This window comes from Nothobranchius furzeri, chromosome 3 (assembly GCF_043380555.1).
Source record: "Nothobranchius furzeri strain GRZ-AD chromosome 3, NfurGRZ-RIMD1, whole genome shotgun sequence".
NCBI classification, from domain to species: Eukaryota; Metazoa; Chordata; class Actinopteri; order Cyprinodontiformes; family Nothobranchiidae; genus Nothobranchius; species Nothobranchius furzeri.
In genome coordinates, this window is record NC_091743.1 from 79,282,655 (window position 1) to 79,299,811 (window position 17,157).

Sequence of the window (17,157 nt, forward strand, 5' to 3'; positions counted from 1 at the left end):
CACGCCTAAGAGCAAATATTTATTGCAACACATAGACTTTAAGAACCAAATTCTGGAAAAGTTTTTTTGTGTTGTGAACAAAAGCTATAGTGAACTAAAGCTATACTATGGCCTCAAACTGTCAACAGTCATGGAATTTGACGGAATGTACAGCGTTGGAGACTATTTTAGCACTGGAACTGCTATAGGTTTTTGGGTGGACATCTCTGTCATGTTGAAAATCAAAAGGTCTTTCTTTGATTACATTTTGTTGCCTTCCTGTGGATTAAGTTTCATCTTAATGTAGATCAAATTGAACACAGACAACGGTTTCTGATCTGACTCTTTGTCAGCAGTCACTGATGGTGCAAGTCAAATTAGTTTAGTGCACAATAAAAATGTAAAACTTCAAACCCCAAGAAAGACCAGTGATTTCATCTTTCCGTTCATCACGATTTTACATTGAATTACATGACATTGGTGGTATAGTGGTGAGCATAGCTGCCTTCCAAGCAGTTGACCCGGGTTCGATTCCCAGCCAATGCAAAGATTCATCTGTCCTACTTCAAATTAAGCAGATTGCATAGTATTTCCTAGTCCATTCTAAAACATCACCTAAACTACTGATTGCGTAAATGTACCTCTTTTTAATTATTTATCTTAAAGCAGCCATTTCCTCAATTATGTCATTAACAATGATATTTGACATTAGATAATGAATATAGAAATGACACTTTTCCCTGACCGGGAATCGAACCCGGGCCACGACGGTGAAAGCGTCGGATCCTAGCCACTAGACCATCAGGGATACACTCTCCTTCTTAATCCACCAAGTGAACACTTGCACAGTTGAATAGAATCAGTCATTCAATGAACTTGCATTGTCCAACCTACGTCCTGATTTTGGATTTCTTTTGCCACAAAAATGTGCGTAGAGTCCCATCGGTGTGTAAAATGACCTTCCGGAACGTCTACAATTAGGCTCAATTGTCTTAAATTCAGCAAGCAGTGAAGCACGCCTAAGAGCAAATATTTATTGCAACACATAGACTTTAAGAACCAAATTCTGGAAAAGTTTTTTTGTGTTGTGAACAAAAGCTATAGTGAACTAAAGCTATACTATGGCCTCAGACTGTCAACAGTCATGGAATTTGACGGAATGTACAGCGTTGGAGACTATTTTAGCACTGGAACTGCTATAGGTTTTTGGGTGGACATCTCTGTCATGTTGAAAATCAAAAGGTCTTTCTTTGATTACATTTTGTTGCCTTCCTGTGGATTAAGTTTCATCTTAATGTAGATCAAATTGAACACAGACAACGGTTTCTGATCTGACTCTTTGTCAGCAGTCACTGATGGTGCAAGTCAAATTAGTTTAGTGCACAATAAAAATGTAAAACTTCAAACCCCAAGAAAGACCAGTCATTTCATCTTTCCGATCATAATGATTTTACATTGAATTACGTGGCATTGGTGGTATAGTGGTGAGCATAGGTGCCTTCCAAGCAGTTGACCCGGGATCGATTCGCGGCCAATGCAAAGATTCATCTGGCCTACTTCAAATTAAGCAGATTGCAGAGTATTTCCTAATCCATTCTAAACATCACCTAACCTACTGATTGTGTAAATGTACCTGTTTTTAATTATTTATCTTAAGGCAGGCATTTCCTCAATTATGTCATTAACATTGATATTTGACATTAGATAATGAGTATACAAATGAAACTCTTCCCTGACCGGGAATCGAACCCGGGCCACGACGGTGAAAGCGTCGGATCCTAGCCACTAGACCATCAGGGAGACACTCTTCCTCTTTATCCACCAAGTGAACACTTGCACAGTTGTATCGAATCAGTCATTCCATGAACTTGCATTGTCCAACTGATGTCCTTATTTTGGATTTCTTTTGCCACAAAAATGTGCGTAGAGTCCCATCGGTGTGTAAAATGACCTTCCGGAACGTCTACAATTAGGCTCAATTGTCTTAAATTCAGCAAGCAGTCAAGCACGCCTAAGAGCAAATATTTATTGCAACACATAGACTTTAAGAACCAAATTCTGGAAAAGTTTTTTTGTGTTGTGAACAAAAGCTATAGTGAACTAAAGCTATACTATGGCCTCAGACTGTCAACAGTCATGGAATTTGACGGAATGTACAGCGTTGGAGACTATTTTAGCACTGGAACTGCTATAGGTTTTTGGATGGACATCTCTGTCATGTTGAAAATCAAAAGGTCTTTCTTTGATTACATTTTGTTGCCTTCCTGTGGATTAAGTTTCATCTTAATGTAGATCAAATTGAACACAGACAACGGTTTCTGATCTGACTCTTTGTCAGCAGTCACTGATGGTGCAAGTCAAATTAGTTTAGTGCACAATAAAAATGTAAAACTTCAAACCCCAAGAAAGACCAGTCATTTCATCTTTCCGATCATAACGATTTTATCCTGAATTACGTTGCATTGGTGGTATAGTGGTGAGCATAGCTGCCTTCCAAGCAGTTGACCCGGGTTCGGTTCCCGGCCAATGCAAAGATTCATCTGTCCTACTTCAAAGTAAGCAGATTGTAGAGTATTTCCTAATCCATTCTAAACATCACCAAACCTACTAGTTGTGTAAATGTACCTGTTTTTAATTGTTTATCTTAAAGCAGCCATTTCCTCAATTATGTCATCAACAATGATTTTTGACAATAGATACAGAGTACAGAAATGAAACTCTTCCCTGAACGGGAATCGAACCCAGGCCACGACGGTGAGAGCGTCGGATCCTAGCTACTAGACCATCAGGGAGACACTATTCCTCTTTATCCACCAAGTGAACGCTTGCACAGTTGTATAGAATCAGTCATTCCATAAACTTGCATTGTCCAACTGACGTCCTGATTTTGGATTTCTTTTGCCACAAAAATGTGCGTAGAGTCCCATCGGTGTGTAAAATGACCTTCCGGAACGTCTACAATTAGGCTCAATTGTCTTAAATTCAGCAAGCAGTCAAGCACGCCTAAGAGCAAATTTTTATTGCAACACATAGACTTTAAGAACCAAATTCTGGAAAAGTTTTTTTGTGTTGTGAACAAAAGCTATAGTGAACTAAAGCTATACTATGGCCTCAGACTGTCAACAGTCATGGAATTTGACGGAATGTACAGCGTTGGAGACTATTTTAGCACTGGAACTGCTATAGGTTTTTGGGTGGACATCTCTGTCATGTTGAAAATCAAAAGGTCTTTCTTTGATTACATTTTGTTGCCTTCCTGTGGATTAAGTTTCTTCTTAATGTAGATCAAATTGAACACAGACAACGGTTTCTGATCTGACTCTTTGTCAGCAGTCACTGATGGTGCAAGTCAAATTAGTTCAGTGCACAATAAAAATGTAAAACTTCAAACCCCAAGAAAGACAAGTCATTTCATCTTTCCGATCATAACGATTTTACATTGAATTACGTGGCGTTGGTGGTATAGTGGTGAACATAGCTGCCTTCCAAGCAGATAACCCGGGTTCGATTCCCGGCCAATGCAAAGATTCATCTGTCCTTCTTCAAATTAAGTAGATTGCAGAGTATTTCCTAATCCATTCTAAACATCACCAAACCTACTGATTGTGTAAATGTACCTATTTTTAATTATTTATCTTAAAGCAGCCATTTCCTCAATTATGTCATCAACAATGATTTTTGACAATAGATACAGAGTACAGAAATGAAACTCTTCCCTGACCAAAATCGAACCCGGGCCACGACGGTGAAAGCGTCGGATCCTAGCCACTAGACCATCAGGGAGACACTCTTCCTGTTCATCCACCAAGTGAACACTTGCACAGTTGTATAGAATCAGTCATTCCATGAACTTGCATTGTCCAACTGACGTCCTGATTTTGGATTTCTTTTGCCACAAAAATGTGCGTAGAGTCCCATCGGTGTGTAAAATGACCTTCCGGAACGTCTACAATTAGGCTCAATTGTCTTAAATTCAGCAAGCAGTCAAGCACGCCTAAGAGCAAATATTTATTGCAACACATAGACTTTAAGAACCAAATTCTGGAAAAGTTTTTTTGTGTTGTGAACAAAAGCTATAGTGAACTAAAGCTATACTATGGCCTCAGACTGTCAACAGTCATGGAATTTGACGGAATGTACAGCGTTGGAGACTATTTTAGCACTGGAACTGCTATAGGTTTTTGGGTGGACATCTCTGTCATGTTGAAAATCAAAAGGTCTTTCTTTGATTACATTTTGTTGCCTTCCTGTGGATTAAGTTTCATCTTAATGTAGATCAAATTGAACACAGACAACGGTTTCTGATCTGACTCTTTGTCAGCAGTCACTGATGGTGCAAGTCAAATTAGTTTAGTGCACAATAAAAATGTAAAACTTCAAACCCCAAGAAAGACCAGTCATTTCATCTTTCCGATCATAAAGATTTTACATTGAGTTATGTGGCATTGGTGGTATAGTGGTGAGCATAGCTGCCTTCCAAGCAGTTGACCCGGGCTCGATTCCCGGCCAATGCAAAGATTCATCTGTCCTTCTTCAAATTAAGTAGATTTGAAGAGTATTTCCTAATCCATTGTAAACATCACCTAAACTTACTGATTGTGTAAGTGTACCTATTTTTAATTATTTATCTTAAAGCAGCCATTTCCTCAATTATGTCATCAACAATGATTTTTGACAATAGATACGGAGTACAGAAATGAAACTCCTCCCTGACCGGGAATCGAACCGGGGCCACGACGGTGAAAGCGTCGGATCCTATCCACTAGACCATCAGGGAGACACTCTTCCTCTATCCACCAAGTGAACACTTGCACAGTTGTATAGAATCAGTCATTCCATGAACTTGCATTGTCCAACTGACGTCCTGATTTTGGATTTCTTTTGCCACAAAAATGTGCGTAGAGTCCCATCGGTGTGTAAAATGACCTTCCGGAACGTCTACAATTAGGCTCAATTGTCTTAAATTCAGCAAGCAGTCAAGCACGCCTAAGAGCAAATATTTATTGCAACACATAGACTTTAAGAACCAAATTCTGGAAAAGTTTTTTTGTGTTGTGAACAAAAGCTATAGTGAACTAAAGCTATACTATGGCCTCAGACTGTCAACAGTCATGGAATTTGACGGAATGTACAGCGTTGGAGACTATTTTAGCACTGGAACTGCTATAGGTTTTTGGGTGGACATCTCTGTCATGTTGAAAATCAAAAGGTCTTTCTTTGATTACATTTTGTTGCCTTCCTGTGGATTAAGTTTCATCTTAATGTAGATCAAATTGAACACAGACAACGGTTTCTGATCTGACTCTTTGTCAGCAGTCACTGATGGTGCAAGTCAAATTAGTTTAGTGCACAATAAAAATGTAAAACTTCAAACCCCAAGAAAGACCAGTCATTTCATCTTTCCGATCATAACGATTTTACATTGAATTACATGGCATTGGTGGTATAGTGGTGAGCATAGCTGCCTTCCAAGCAGTTGACCTGGGTTCGATTCCCGGCCAATGCAAAGATTCATCTGTCCCACTTCAAATTAAGCAGATTGCAGAGTATTTCCTTATCCATTCTAAACATCACCAAACCTACTGATTGTGTAAATGTACCTATTTTTAATTATTTATCTTAAAGCAGCCATTTCCTCAATTAAGTCTTCAACAAAGATTTTTGACAATAGATACAGAGTACAGAAGTGAAACTCTTCCCTGACCGGGAATCGAACCCGGGCCACCACGGTGAGAGCGTCGGATCCTATCCACTAGACCATCAGGGAGACACTCTTCCTCTTTCCACCAAGTGAACACTTGCACAGTTGTATAGAATCAGTCATTCCATGAACTTGCCTTGTCCAACTGACGTCCTGATTTTGGATTTCTTTTGCCACAAAAATGTGCGTAGAGTCCAATCGGTGTGTAAAATGACCTTCCGGAACGTCTACAATTAGGCTAAATTGTCTTAAATTCAGCAAGCAGTCAAGCACGCCTAAGAGCAAATATTTATTGCAACACATAGACTTTAAGAACCAAATTCTGGAAAAGTTTTTTTGTGTTGTGAACAAAAGCTATAGTGAACTAAAGCTATACTATGGCCTCAAACTGTCAACAGTCATGGAATTTGACGGAATGTACAGCGTTGGAGACTATTTTAGCACTGGAACTGCTATAGGTTTTTGGGTGGACATCTCTGTCATGTTGAAAATCAAAAGGTCTTTCTTTGATTACATTTTGTTGCCTTCCTGTGGATTAAGTTTCATCTTAATGTAGATCAAATTGAACACAGACAACGGTTTCTGATCTGACTCTTTGTCAGCAGTCACTGATGGTGCAAGTCAAATTAGTTTAGTGCACAATAAAAATGTAAAACTTCAAACCCCAAGAAAGACCAGTGATTTCATCTTTCCGTTCATCACGATTTTACATTGGATTACATGACATTGGTGGTATAGTGGTGAGCATAGCTGCCTTCCAAGCAGTTGACCCGGGTTCGATTCCCAGCCAATGCAAAGATTCATCTGTCCTACTTCAAATTAAGCAGATTGCATAGTATTTCCTAGTCCATTCTAAAACATCACCTAAACTACTGATTGCGTAAATGTACCTCTTTTTAATTATTTATCTTAAAGCAGCCATTTCCTCAATTATGTCATTAACAATGATATTTGACATTAGATAATGAATATAGAAATGAAACTTTTCCCTGACCGGGAATCGAACCCGGGCCACGACGGTGAAAGCGTCGGATCCTAGCCACTAGACCATCAGGGATACACTCTCCTTCTTAATCCACCAAGTGAACACTTGCACAGTTGAATAGAATCAGTCATTCAATGAACTTGCATTGTCCAACCTACGTCCTGATTTTGGATTTCTTTTGCCACAAAAATGTGCGTAGAGTCCCATCGGTGTGTAAAATGACCTTCCGGAACGTCTACAATTAGGCTCAATTGTCTTAAATTCAGCAAGCAGTGAAGCACGCCTAAGAGCAAATATTTATTGCAACACATAGACTTTAAGAACCAAATTCTGGAAAAGTTTTTTTGTGTTGTGAACAAAAGCTATAGTGAACTAAAGCTATACTATGGCCTCAGACTGTCAACAGTCATGGAATTTGACGGAATGTACAGCGTTGGAGACTATTTTAGCACTGGAACTGCTATAGATTTTTGGGTGGACGTCTCTGTCATGTTGAAAATCAAAAGGTCTTTCTTTGATTACATTTTGTTGCCTTCCTGTGGATTAAGTTTCATCTTAATGTAGATCAAATTGAACACAGACAACGGTTTCTGATCTGACTCTTTGTCAGCAGTCACTGATGGTGCAAGTCAAATTAGTTTAGTGCACAATAAAAATGTAAAACTTCAAACCCCAAGAAAGACCAGTCATTTCATCTTTCCGATCATAATGGTTTTACATTGAATTACGTGGCATTGGTGGTATAGTGGTGAGCATAGCTGCCTTCCAAGCAGTTGACCCGGGTTCGATTCCCGGCCAATGCAAAGATTCATCTGGCCTACTTCAAATTAAGCAGATTGCAGAGTATTTCCTTATCCATTCTAAACATCACCAAACCTACTGATTGTGTAAATGTACCTATTTTTAATTATTTATCTTAAAGCAGCCATTTCCTCAATTAAGTCATCAACAAAGATTTTTGACAATAGATACAGAGTACAGAAGTGAAACTCTTCCCTGACCGGGAATCGAACACGGGCCACCACGGTGAGAGCGTCGGATCCTATCCACTAGACCATCAGGGAGACACTCTTCCTCTTTCCACCAAGTGAACACTTGCACAGTTGTATAGAATCAGTCATTCCATGAACTTGCATTGTCCAACTGACGTCCTGATTTTGGATTTCTTTTGCCACAAAAATGTGCGTAGAGTCCCATCGGTGTGTAAAATGACCTTCCGGAACGTCTACAATTAGGCTCAGTTGTCTAAATTCAGCAAGCAGTCAAGCACGCCTAAGAGCAAATATTTATTGCAACACATAGACTTTAAGAACCAAATTCTGGAAAAGTTTTTTTGTGTTGTGAACAAAAGCTATAGTGAACTAAAGCTATACTATGGCCTCAGACTGTCAACAGTCATGGAATTTGACGGAATGTACAGCGTTGGAGACTATTTTAGCACTGGAACTGCTATAGGTTTTTGGGTGGACATCTCTGTCATGTTGAAAATCAAAAGGTCTTTCTTTGATTACATTTTGTTGCCTTCCTGTGGATTAAGTTTCATCTTAATGTAGATCAAATTGAACACAGACAACGGTTTCTGATCTGACTCTTTGTCAGCAGTCACTGATGGTGCAAGTCAAATTAGTTTAGTGCACAATAAAAATGTAAAACTTCAAACCCCAAGAAAGACCAGTCATTTCATCTTTCCGATCATAACGATTTTTCATTGAATTACGTGGCATTGGTGGTATAGTGGTGAGCATAGCTGCCTTCCAAGCAGTTGACCCGGGTTCGGTTCCCGGCCAATGCAAAGATTCATCTGTCCTACTTCAAAGTAAGCAGATTGTAGAGTATTTCCTAATCCATTCTAAACATCACCAAACCTACTAATTGTGTAAATGTACCTGTTTTTAATTGTTTATCTTAAAGCAGCCATTTCCTCAATTTTGTCATTAACAATGATTTTTGACAATAGATACAGAGTAAAGAAATGAACCTCTTCCCTGAACGGGAATCAACCCAGGCCACGACGGTGAGAGCGTCGGATCCTAGCCACTAGACCATCAGGGAGACACTATTCCTCTTTATCCACCAAGTGAACGCTTGCACAGTTGTATAGAATCAGTCATTCCATAAACTTGCATTGTCCAACTGACGTCCTGATTTTGGATTTCTTTTGCCACAAAAATGTGCGTAGAGTCCCATCGGTGTGTAAAATGACCTTCCGGAACGTCTACAATTAGGCTCAATTGTCTTAAATTCAGCAAGCAGTCAAGCACGCCTAAGAGCAAATTTTTATTGCAACACATAGACTTTAAGAACCAAATTCTGGAAAAGTTTTTTTGTGTTGTGAACAAAAGCTATAGTGAACTAAAGCTATACTATGGCCTCAGACTGTCAACAGTCATGGAATTTGACGGAATGTACAGCGCTGGAGACTATTTTAGCACTGGAACTGCTATAGGTTTTTGGGTGGACATCTCTGTCATGTTGAAAATCAAAAGGTCTTTCTTTGATTACATTTTGTTGCCTTCCTGTGGATTAAGTTTCTTCTTAATGTAGATCAAATTGAACACAGACAACGGTTTCTGATCTGACTCTTTGTCAGCAGTCACTGATGGTGCAAGTCAAATTAGTTCAGTGCACAATAAAAATGTAAAACTTCAAACCCCAAGAAAGACAAGTCATTTCATCTTTCCGATCATAACGATTTTACATTGAATTACGTGGCGTTGGTGGTATAGTGGTGAACATAGCTGCCTTCCAAGCAGATAACCCGGGTTCGATTCCCGGCCAATGCAAAGATTCATCTGTCCTTCTTCAAATTAAGTAGATTGCAGAGTATTTCCTAATCCATTCTAAACATCACCAAACCTACTGATTGTGTAAATGTACCTATTTTTAATTATTTATCTTAAAGCAGCCATTTCCTCAATTATGTCATCAACAATGATTTTTGACAATAGATACAGAGTACAGAAATGAAACTCTTCCCTGACCAAAATCGAACCCGGGCCACGACGGTGAAAGCGTCGGATCCTAGCCACTAGACCATCAGGGAGACACTCTTCCTGTTCATCCACCAAGTGAACACTTGCACAGTTGTATAGAATCAGTCATTCCATGAACTTGCATTGTCCAACTGACGTCCTGATTTTGGATTTCTTTTGCCACAAAAATGTGCGTAGAGTCCCATCGGTGTGTAAAATGACCTTCCGGAACGTCTACAATTAGGCTCAATTGTCTTAAATTCAGCAAGCAGTCAAGCACGCCTAAGAGCAAATATTTATTGCAACACATAGACTTTAAGAACCAAATTCTGGAAAAGTTTTTTTGTGTTGTGAACAAAAGCTATAGTGAACTAAAGCTATACTATGGCCTCAGACTGTCAACAGTCATGGAATTTGACGGAATGTACAGCGTTGGAGACTATTTTAGCACTGGAACTGCTATAGGTTTTTGGGTGGACATCTCTGTCATGTTGAAAATCAAAAGGTCTTTCTTTGATTACATTTTGTTGCCTTCCTGTGGATTAAGTTTCATCTTAATGTAGATCAAATTGAACACAGACAACGGTTTCTGATCTGACTCTTTGTCAGCAGTCACTGATGGTGCAAGTCAAATTAGTTTAGTGCACAATAAAAATGTAAAACTTCAAACCCCAAGAAAGACCAGTCATTTCATCTTTCCGATCATAAAGATTTTACATTGAGTTATGTGGCATTGGTGGTATAGTGGTGAGCATAGCTGCCTTCCAAGCAGTTGACCCGGGCTCGATTCCCGGCCAATGCAAAGATTCATCTGTCCTTCTTCAAATTAAGTAGATTTGCAGAGTATTTCCTAATCCATTCTAAACATCACCAAACCTAATGATTGTGTAAGTGTACCTATTTTTAATTATTTATCTTAAAGCAGCCATTTCCTCAATTATGTCATCAACAATGATTTTTGACAATAGATACGGAGTACAGAAATGAAACTCCTCCCTGACCGGGAATCGAACCGGGGCCACGACGGTGAAAGCATCGGATCCTATCCACTAGACCATCAGGGAGACACTCTTCCTCTATCCACCAAGTGAACACTTGCACAGTTGTATAGAATCAGTCATTCCATGAACTTGCATTGTCCAACTGACGTCCTGATTTTGGATTTCTTTTGCCACAAAAATGTGCGTAGAGTCCCATCGGTGTGTAAAATGACCTTCCGGAACGTCTACAATTAGGCTCAATTGTCTTAAATTCAGCAAGCAGTCAAGCACGCCTAAGAGCAAATATTTATTGCAACACATAGACTTTAAGAACCAAATTCTGGAAAAGTTTTTTTGTGTTGTGAACAAAAGCTATAGTGAACTAAAGCTATACTATGGCCTCAGACTGTCAACAGTCATGGAATTTGACGGAATGTACAGCGTTGGAGACTATTTTAGCACTGGAACTGCTATAGGTTTTTGGGTGGACATCTCTGTCATGTTGAAAATCAAAAGGTCTTTCTTTGATTACATTTTGTTGCCTTCCTGTGGATTAAGTTTCATCTTAATGTAGATCAAATTGAACACAGACAACGGTTTCTGATCTGACTCTTTGTCAGCAGTCACTGATGGTGCAAGTCAAATTAGTTTAGTGCACAATAAAAATGTAAAACTTCAAACCCCAAGAAAGACCAGTCATTTCATCTTTCCGATCATAACGATTTTACATTGAATTACATGGCATTGGTGGTATAGTGGTGAGCATAGCTGCCTTCCAAGCAGTTGACCCGGGTTCGATTCCCGGCCAATGCAAAGATTCATCTGTCCCACTTCAATTTAAGCAGATTGCAGAGTATTTCCTTATCCATTCTAAACATCACCAAACCTACTGATTGTGTAAATGTACCTATTTTTAATTATTTATCTTAAAGCAGCCATTTCCTCAATTAAGTCTTCAACAAAGATTTTTGACAATAGATACAGAGTACAGAAGTGAAACTCTTCCCTGACCGGGAATCGAACCCGGGCCACCACGGTGAGAGCGTCGGATCCTATCCACTAGACCATCAGGGAGACACTCTTCCTCTTTCCACCAAGTGAACACTTGCACAGTTGTATAGAATCAGTCATTCCATGAACTTGCCTTGTCCAACTGACGTCCTGATTTTGGATTTCTTTTGCCACAAAAATGTGCGTAGAGTCCAATCGGTGTGTAAAATGACCTTCCGGAACGTCTACAATTAGGCTAAATTGTCTTAAATTCAGCAAGCAGTCAAGCACGCCTAAGAGCAAATATTTATTGCAACACATAGACTTTAAGAACCAAATTCTGGAAAAGTTTTTTTGTGTTGTGAACAAAAGCTATAGTGAACTAAAGCTATACTATGGCCTCAAACTGTCAACAGTCATGGAATTTGACGGAATGTACAGCGTTGGAGACTATTTTAGCACTGGAACTGCTATAGGTTTTTGGGTGGACATCTCTGTCATGTTGAAAATCAAAAGGTCTTTCTTTGATTACATTTTGTTGCCTTCCTGTGGATTAAGTTTCATCTTAATGTAGATCAAATTGAACACAGACAACGGTTTCTGATCTGACTCTTTGTCAGCAGTCACTGATGGTGCAAGTCAAATTAGTTTAGTGCACAATAAAAATGTAAAACTTCAAACCCCAAGAAAGACCAGTGATTTCATCTTTCCGTTCATCACGATTTTACATTGAATTACATGACATTGGTGGTATAGTGGTGAGCATAGCTGCCTTCCAAGCAGTTGACCCGGGTTCGATTCCCAGCCAATGCAAAGATTCATCTGTCCTACTTCAAATTAAGCAGATTGCATAGTATTTCCTAGTCCATTCTAAAACATCACCTAAACTACTGATTGCGTAAATGTACCTCTTTTTAATTATTTATCTTAAAGCAGCCATTTCCTCAATTATGTCATTAACAATGATATTTGACATTAGATAATGAATATAGAAATGAAACTTTTCCCTGACCGGGAATCGAACCCGGGCCACGACGGTGAAAGCGTCGGATCCTAGCCACTAGACCATCAGGGATACACTCTCCTTCTTAATCCACCAAGTGAACACTTGCACAGTTGAATAGAATCAGTCATTCAATGAACTTGCATTGTCCAACCTACGTCCTGATTTTGGATTTCTTTTGCCACAAAAATGTGCGTAGAGTCCCATCGGTGTGTAAAATGACCTTCCGGAACGTCTACAATTAGGCTCAATTGTCTTAAATTCAGCAAGCAGTGAAGCACGCCTAAGAACAAATATTTATTGCAACACATAGACTTTAAGAACCAAATTCTGGAAAAGTTTTTTTGTGTTGTGAACAAAAGCTATAGTGAACTAAAGCTATACTATGGCCTCAGACTGTCAACAGTCATGGAATTTGACGGAATGTACAGCGTTGGAGACTATTTTAGCACTGGAACTGCTATAGATTTTTGGGTGGACGTCTCTGTCATGTTGAAAATCAAAAGGTCTTTCTTTGATTACATTTTGTTGCCTTCCTGTGGATTAAGTTTCATCTTAATGTAGATCAAATTGAACACAGACAACGGTTTCTGATCTGACTCTTTGTCAGCAGTCACTGATGGTGCAAGTCAAATTAGTTTAGTGCACAATAAAAATGTAAAACTTCAAACCCCAAGAAAGACCAGTCATTTCATCTTTCCGATCATAACGATTTTACATTGAATTACATGGCATTGGTGGTATAGTGGTGAGCATAGCTGCCTTCCAAGCAGTTGACCCGGGTTCGATTCCCGGCCAATGCAAAGATTCATCTGTCCCACTTCAAATTAAGCAGATTGCAGAGTATTTCCTTATCCATTCTAAACATCACCAAACCTACTGATTGTGTAAATGTACCTATTTTTAATTATTTATCTTAAAGCAGCCATTTCCTCAATTAAGTCTTCAACAAAGATTTTTGACAATAGATACAGAGTACAGAAGTGAAACTCTTCCCTGACCGGGAATCGAACCCGGGCCACCACGGTGAGAGCGTCGGATCCTATCCACTAGACCATCAGGGAGACACTCTTCCTCTTTCCACCAAGTGAACACTTGCACAGTTGTATAGAATCAGTCATTCCATGAACTTGCCTTGTCCAACTGACGTCCTGATTTTGGATTTCTTTTGCCACAAAAATGTGCGTAGAGTCCAATCGGTGTGTAAAATGACCTTCCGGAACGTCTACAATTAGGCTAAATTGTCTTAAATTCAGCAAGCAGTCAAGCACGCCTAAGAGCAAATATTTATTGCAACACATAGACTTTAAGAACCAAATTCTGGAAAAGTTTTTTTGTGTTGTGAACAAAAGCTATAGTGAACTAAAGCTATACTATGGCCTCAAACTGTCAACAGTCATGGAATTTGACGGAATGTACAGCGTTGGAGACTATTTTAGCACTGGAACTGCTATAGGTTTTTGGGTGGACATCTCTGTCATGTTGAAAATCAAAAGGTCTTTCTTTGATTACATTTTGTTGCCTTCCTGTGGATTAAGTTTCATCTTAATGTAGATCAAATTGAACACAGACAACGGTTTCTGATCTGACTCTTTGTCAGCAGTCACTGATGGTGCAAGTCAAATTAGTTTAGTGCACAATAAAAATGTAAAACTTCAAACCCCAAGAAAGACCAGTGATTTCATCTTTCCGTTCATCACGATTTTACATTGAATTACATGACATTGGTGGTATAGTGGTGAGCATAGCTGCCTTCCAAGCAGTTGACCCGGGTTTGATTCCCGGCCAATGTAAAGATTCATCTGTCCTACTTCAAATTAAGCAGATTGCCGAGTATTTCCTGATCCATTCTAAACATCACCAAACCTACTGATTGTGTAAATGTACCTGTTTTTAATTATTTATCTTAAAGCAGCCATTTCCTCAATTATGTCATTAACAATGATATTTGACATTAGATAATGAGTATAGAAATGAAACTCTTCCCTGACCGGAAATCGAACCCGGGCCACGACGGTGAAAGCGTCAGATCCTAGCCACTAGACCATCAGGGAGACACTCTTCATCTTTATCCACCAAGTGAACACTTGCACAGTTGTATAGAATCAGTCATTCCATGAACTTGCATTGTCCAACTGACGTCCTGATTTTGGATTTCTTTTGCCACAAAAATGTGCGTAGAGTCCCATCGGTGTGTAAAATGACCTTCCGGAACGTCTACAATTAGGCTCAATTGTCTTAAATTCAGCAAGCAGTCAAGCACGCCTAAGAGCAAATATTTATTGCAACACATAGACTTTAAGAACCAAATTCTAGAAAAGTTTTTTTGTGTTGTGAACAAAAGCTATAGTGAACTAAAGCTATACTATGGCCTCAGACTGTCAACAGTCATGGAATTTGACGGAATGTACAGCGTTGGAGACTATTTTAGCACTGGAACTGCTATAGGTTTTTGGGTGGACATCTCTGTCATGTTGAAAATCAAAAGGTCTTTCTTTGATTACATTTTGTTGCCTTCCTGTGGATTAAGTTTCATCTTAATGTAGATCAAATTGAACACAGACAACGGTTTCTGATCTGACTCTTTGTCAGCAGTCACTGATGGTGCAAGTCAAATTAGTTTAGTGCACAATAAAAATGTAAAACTTCAAACCCCAAGAAAGACCAGTGATTTCATCTTTCCGTTCATCACGATTTTACATTGAATTACATGACATTGGTGGTATAGTGGTGAGCATAGCTGCCTTCCAAGCAGTTGACCCGGGTTCGATTCCCAGCCAATGCAAAGATTCATCTGTCCTACTTCAAATTAAGCAGATTGCATAGTATTTCCTAGTCCATTCTAAAACATCACCTAAACTACTGATTGCGTAAATGTACCTCTTTTTAATTATTTATCTTAAAGCAGCCATTTCCTCAATTATGTCATTAACAATGTTATTTGACATTAGATAATGAATATAGAAATGAAACTTTTCCCTGACCGGGAATCGAACCCGGGCCACGACGGTGGAAGCGTCGGATCCTAGCCACTAGACCATCAGGGATACACTCTCCTTCTTAATCCACCAAGTGAACACTTGCACAGTTGAATAGAATCAGTCATTCAATGAACTTGCATTGTCCAACCTACGTCCTGATTTTGGATTTCTTTTGCCACAAAAATGTGCGTAGAGTCCCATCGGTGTGTAAAATGACCTTCCGGAACGTCTACAATTAGGCTCAATTGTCTTAAATTCAGCAAGCAGTGAAGCACGCCTAAGAGCAAATATTTATTGCAACACATAGACTTTAAGAACCAAATTCTGGAAAAGTTTTTTTGTGTTGTGAACAAAAGCTATAGTGAACTAAAGCTATACTATGGCCTCAGACTGTCAACAGTCATGGAATTTGACGGAATGTACAGCGTTGGAGACTATTTTAGCACTGGAACTGCTATAGATTTTTGGGTGGACGTCTCTGTCATGTTGAAAATCAAAAGGTCTTTCTTTGATTACATTTTGTTGCCTTCCTGTGGATTAAGTTTCATCTTAATGTAGATCAAATTGAACACAGACAACGGTTTCTGATCTGACTCTTTGTCAGCAGTCACTGATGGTGCAAGTCAAATTAGTTTAGTGCACAATAAAAATGTAAAACTTCAAACCCCAAGAAAGACCAGTCATTTCATCTTTCCGATCATAATGGTTTTACATTGAATTACTTGGCATTGGTGGTATAGTGGTGAGCATAGCTGCCTTCCAAGCAGTTGACCCGGGTTCGATTCCCGGCCAATGCAAAGATTCATCTGGCCTACTTCAAATTAAGCAGATTGCAGAGTATTTCCTTATCCATTCTAAACATCACCAAACCTACTGATTGTGTAAATGTACCTATTTTTAATTATTTATCTTAAAGCAGCCATTTCCTCAATTAAGTCATCAACAAAGATTTTTGACAATAGATACAGAGTACAGCAGTGAAACTCTTCCCTGACCGGGAATCGAACACGGGCCACCACGGTGAGAGCGTCGGATCCTATCCACTAGACCATCAGGGAGACACTCTTCCTCTTTCCACCAAGTGAACACTTCCACAGTTGTATAGAATCAGTCATTCCATGAACTTGCATTGTCCAACTGACGTCCTGATTTTGGATTTCTTTTGCCACAAAAATGTGCGTAGAGTCCCATCGGTGTGTAAAATGACCTTCCGGAACGTCTACAATTAGGCTCAGTTGTCTAAATTCAGCAAGCAGTCAAGCACGCCTAAGAGCAAATATTTATTGCAACACATAGACTTTAAGAACCAAATTCTGGAAAAGTTTTTTTGTGTTGTGAACAAAAGCTATAGTGAACTAAAGCTATACTATGGCCTCAGACTGTCAACAGTCATGGAATTTGACGGAATGTACAGCGTTGGAGACTATTTTAGCACTGGAACTGCTATAGGTTTTTGGGTGGACATCTCTGTCATGTTGAAAATCAAAAGGTCTTTCTTTGATTACATTTTGTTGCCTTCCTGTGGATTAAGTTTCATCTTAATGTAGATCAAATTGAACACAGACA

General features: G+C 39.2%; 20 non-coding genes across 20 annotated transcripts; 9 read left to right on the top strand and 11 right to left on the bottom strand.

Moving 5' to 3' along the window:
* Positions 1 to 715: 715 nt before the first annotated feature.
* On the bottom strand, positions 716 to 787 carry trnae-uuc (transfer RNA glutamic acid (anticodon UUC)). Its single transcript has one exon. It is a non-coding gene; the product is annotated as a tRNA-Glu (tRNA).
* Positions 788 to 1,707: 920 nt separating this feature from the next.
* Positions 1,708 to 1,779, bottom strand: trnae-uuc (transfer RNA glutamic acid (anticodon UUC)). The gene has a single exon. It is a non-coding gene; the product is annotated as a tRNA-Glu (tRNA).
* A 659-nt stretch (positions 1,780 to 2,438) lies between these two features.
* Positions 2,439 to 2,510, top strand: trnag-ucc (transfer RNA glycine (anticodon UCC)). Its single transcript has one exon. It is a non-coding gene; the product is annotated as a tRNA-Gly (tRNA).
* A 1,911-nt stretch (positions 2,511 to 4,421) lies between these two features.
* trnag-ucc (transfer RNA glycine (anticodon UCC)) lies at positions 4,422 to 4,493 on the top strand. Its single transcript has one exon. It is a non-coding gene; the product is annotated as a tRNA-Gly (tRNA).
* A 191-nt stretch (positions 4,494 to 4,684) lies between these two features.
* Positions 4,685 to 4,756, bottom strand: trnae-uuc (transfer RNA glutamic acid (anticodon UUC)). The gene has a single exon. It is a non-coding gene; the product is annotated as a tRNA-Glu (tRNA).
* A 657-nt stretch (positions 4,757 to 5,413) lies between these two features.
* On the top strand, positions 5,414 to 5,485 carry trnag-ucc (transfer RNA glycine (anticodon UCC)). Its single transcript has one exon. It is a non-coding gene; the product is annotated as a tRNA-Gly (tRNA).
* Positions 5,486 to 5,674: 189 nt separating this feature from the next.
* On the bottom strand, positions 5,675 to 5,746 carry trnae-cuc (transfer RNA glutamic acid (anticodon CUC)). The gene has a single exon. It is a non-coding gene; the product is annotated as a tRNA-Glu (tRNA).
* A 919-nt stretch (positions 5,747 to 6,665) lies between these two features.
* On the bottom strand, positions 6,666 to 6,737 carry trnae-uuc (transfer RNA glutamic acid (anticodon UUC)). Its single transcript has one exon. It is a non-coding gene; the product is annotated as a tRNA-Glu (tRNA).
* Positions 6,738 to 7,396: 659 nt separating this feature from the next.
* trnag-ucc (transfer RNA glycine (anticodon UCC)) lies at positions 7,397 to 7,468 on the top strand. Its single transcript has one exon. It is a non-coding gene; the product is annotated as a tRNA-Gly (tRNA).
* Positions 7,469 to 8,385: 917 nt separating this feature from the next.
* Positions 8,386 to 8,457, top strand: trnag-ucc (transfer RNA glycine (anticodon UCC)). Its single transcript has one exon. It is a non-coding gene; the product is annotated as a tRNA-Gly (tRNA).
* A 1,910-nt stretch (positions 8,458 to 10,367) lies between these two features.
* On the top strand, positions 10,368 to 10,439 carry trnag-ucc (transfer RNA glycine (anticodon UCC)). The gene has a single exon. It is a non-coding gene; the product is annotated as a tRNA-Gly (tRNA).
* Positions 10,440 to 10,629: 190 nt separating this feature from the next.
* On the bottom strand, positions 10,630 to 10,701 carry trnae-uuc (transfer RNA glutamic acid (anticodon UUC)). Its single transcript has one exon. It is a non-coding gene; the product is annotated as a tRNA-Glu (tRNA).
* Positions 10,702 to 11,358: 657 nt separating this feature from the next.
* Positions 11,359 to 11,430, top strand: trnag-ucc (transfer RNA glycine (anticodon UCC)). The gene has a single exon. It is a non-coding gene; the product is annotated as a tRNA-Gly (tRNA).
* Positions 11,431 to 11,619: 189 nt separating this feature from the next.
* On the bottom strand, positions 11,620 to 11,691 carry trnae-cuc (transfer RNA glutamic acid (anticodon CUC)). Its single transcript has one exon. It is a non-coding gene; the product is annotated as a tRNA-Glu (tRNA).
* Positions 11,692 to 12,610: 919 nt separating this feature from the next.
* On the bottom strand, positions 12,611 to 12,682 carry trnae-uuc (transfer RNA glutamic acid (anticodon UUC)). Its single transcript has one exon. It is a non-coding gene; the product is annotated as a tRNA-Glu (tRNA).
* A 659-nt stretch (positions 12,683 to 13,341) lies between these two features.
* Positions 13,342 to 13,413, top strand: trnag-ucc (transfer RNA glycine (anticodon UCC)). The gene has a single exon. It is a non-coding gene; the product is annotated as a tRNA-Gly (tRNA).
* Positions 13,414 to 13,602: 189 nt separating this feature from the next.
* On the bottom strand, positions 13,603 to 13,674 carry trnae-cuc (transfer RNA glutamic acid (anticodon CUC)). Its single transcript has one exon. It is a non-coding gene; the product is annotated as a tRNA-Glu (tRNA).
* Positions 13,675 to 14,592: 918 nt separating this feature from the next.
* Positions 14,593 to 14,664, bottom strand: trnae-uuc (transfer RNA glutamic acid (anticodon UUC)). The gene has a single exon. It is a non-coding gene; the product is annotated as a tRNA-Glu (tRNA).
* Positions 14,665 to 15,585: 921 nt separating this feature from the next.
* Positions 15,586 to 15,657, bottom strand: trnag-ucc (transfer RNA glycine (anticodon UCC)). The gene has a single exon. It is a non-coding gene; the product is annotated as a tRNA-Gly (tRNA).
* Positions 15,658 to 16,316: 659 nt separating this feature from the next.
* Positions 16,317 to 16,388, top strand: trnag-ucc (transfer RNA glycine (anticodon UCC)). The gene has a single exon. It is a non-coding gene; the product is annotated as a tRNA-Gly (tRNA).
* Positions 16,389 to 17,157: the final 769 nt, after the last annotated feature.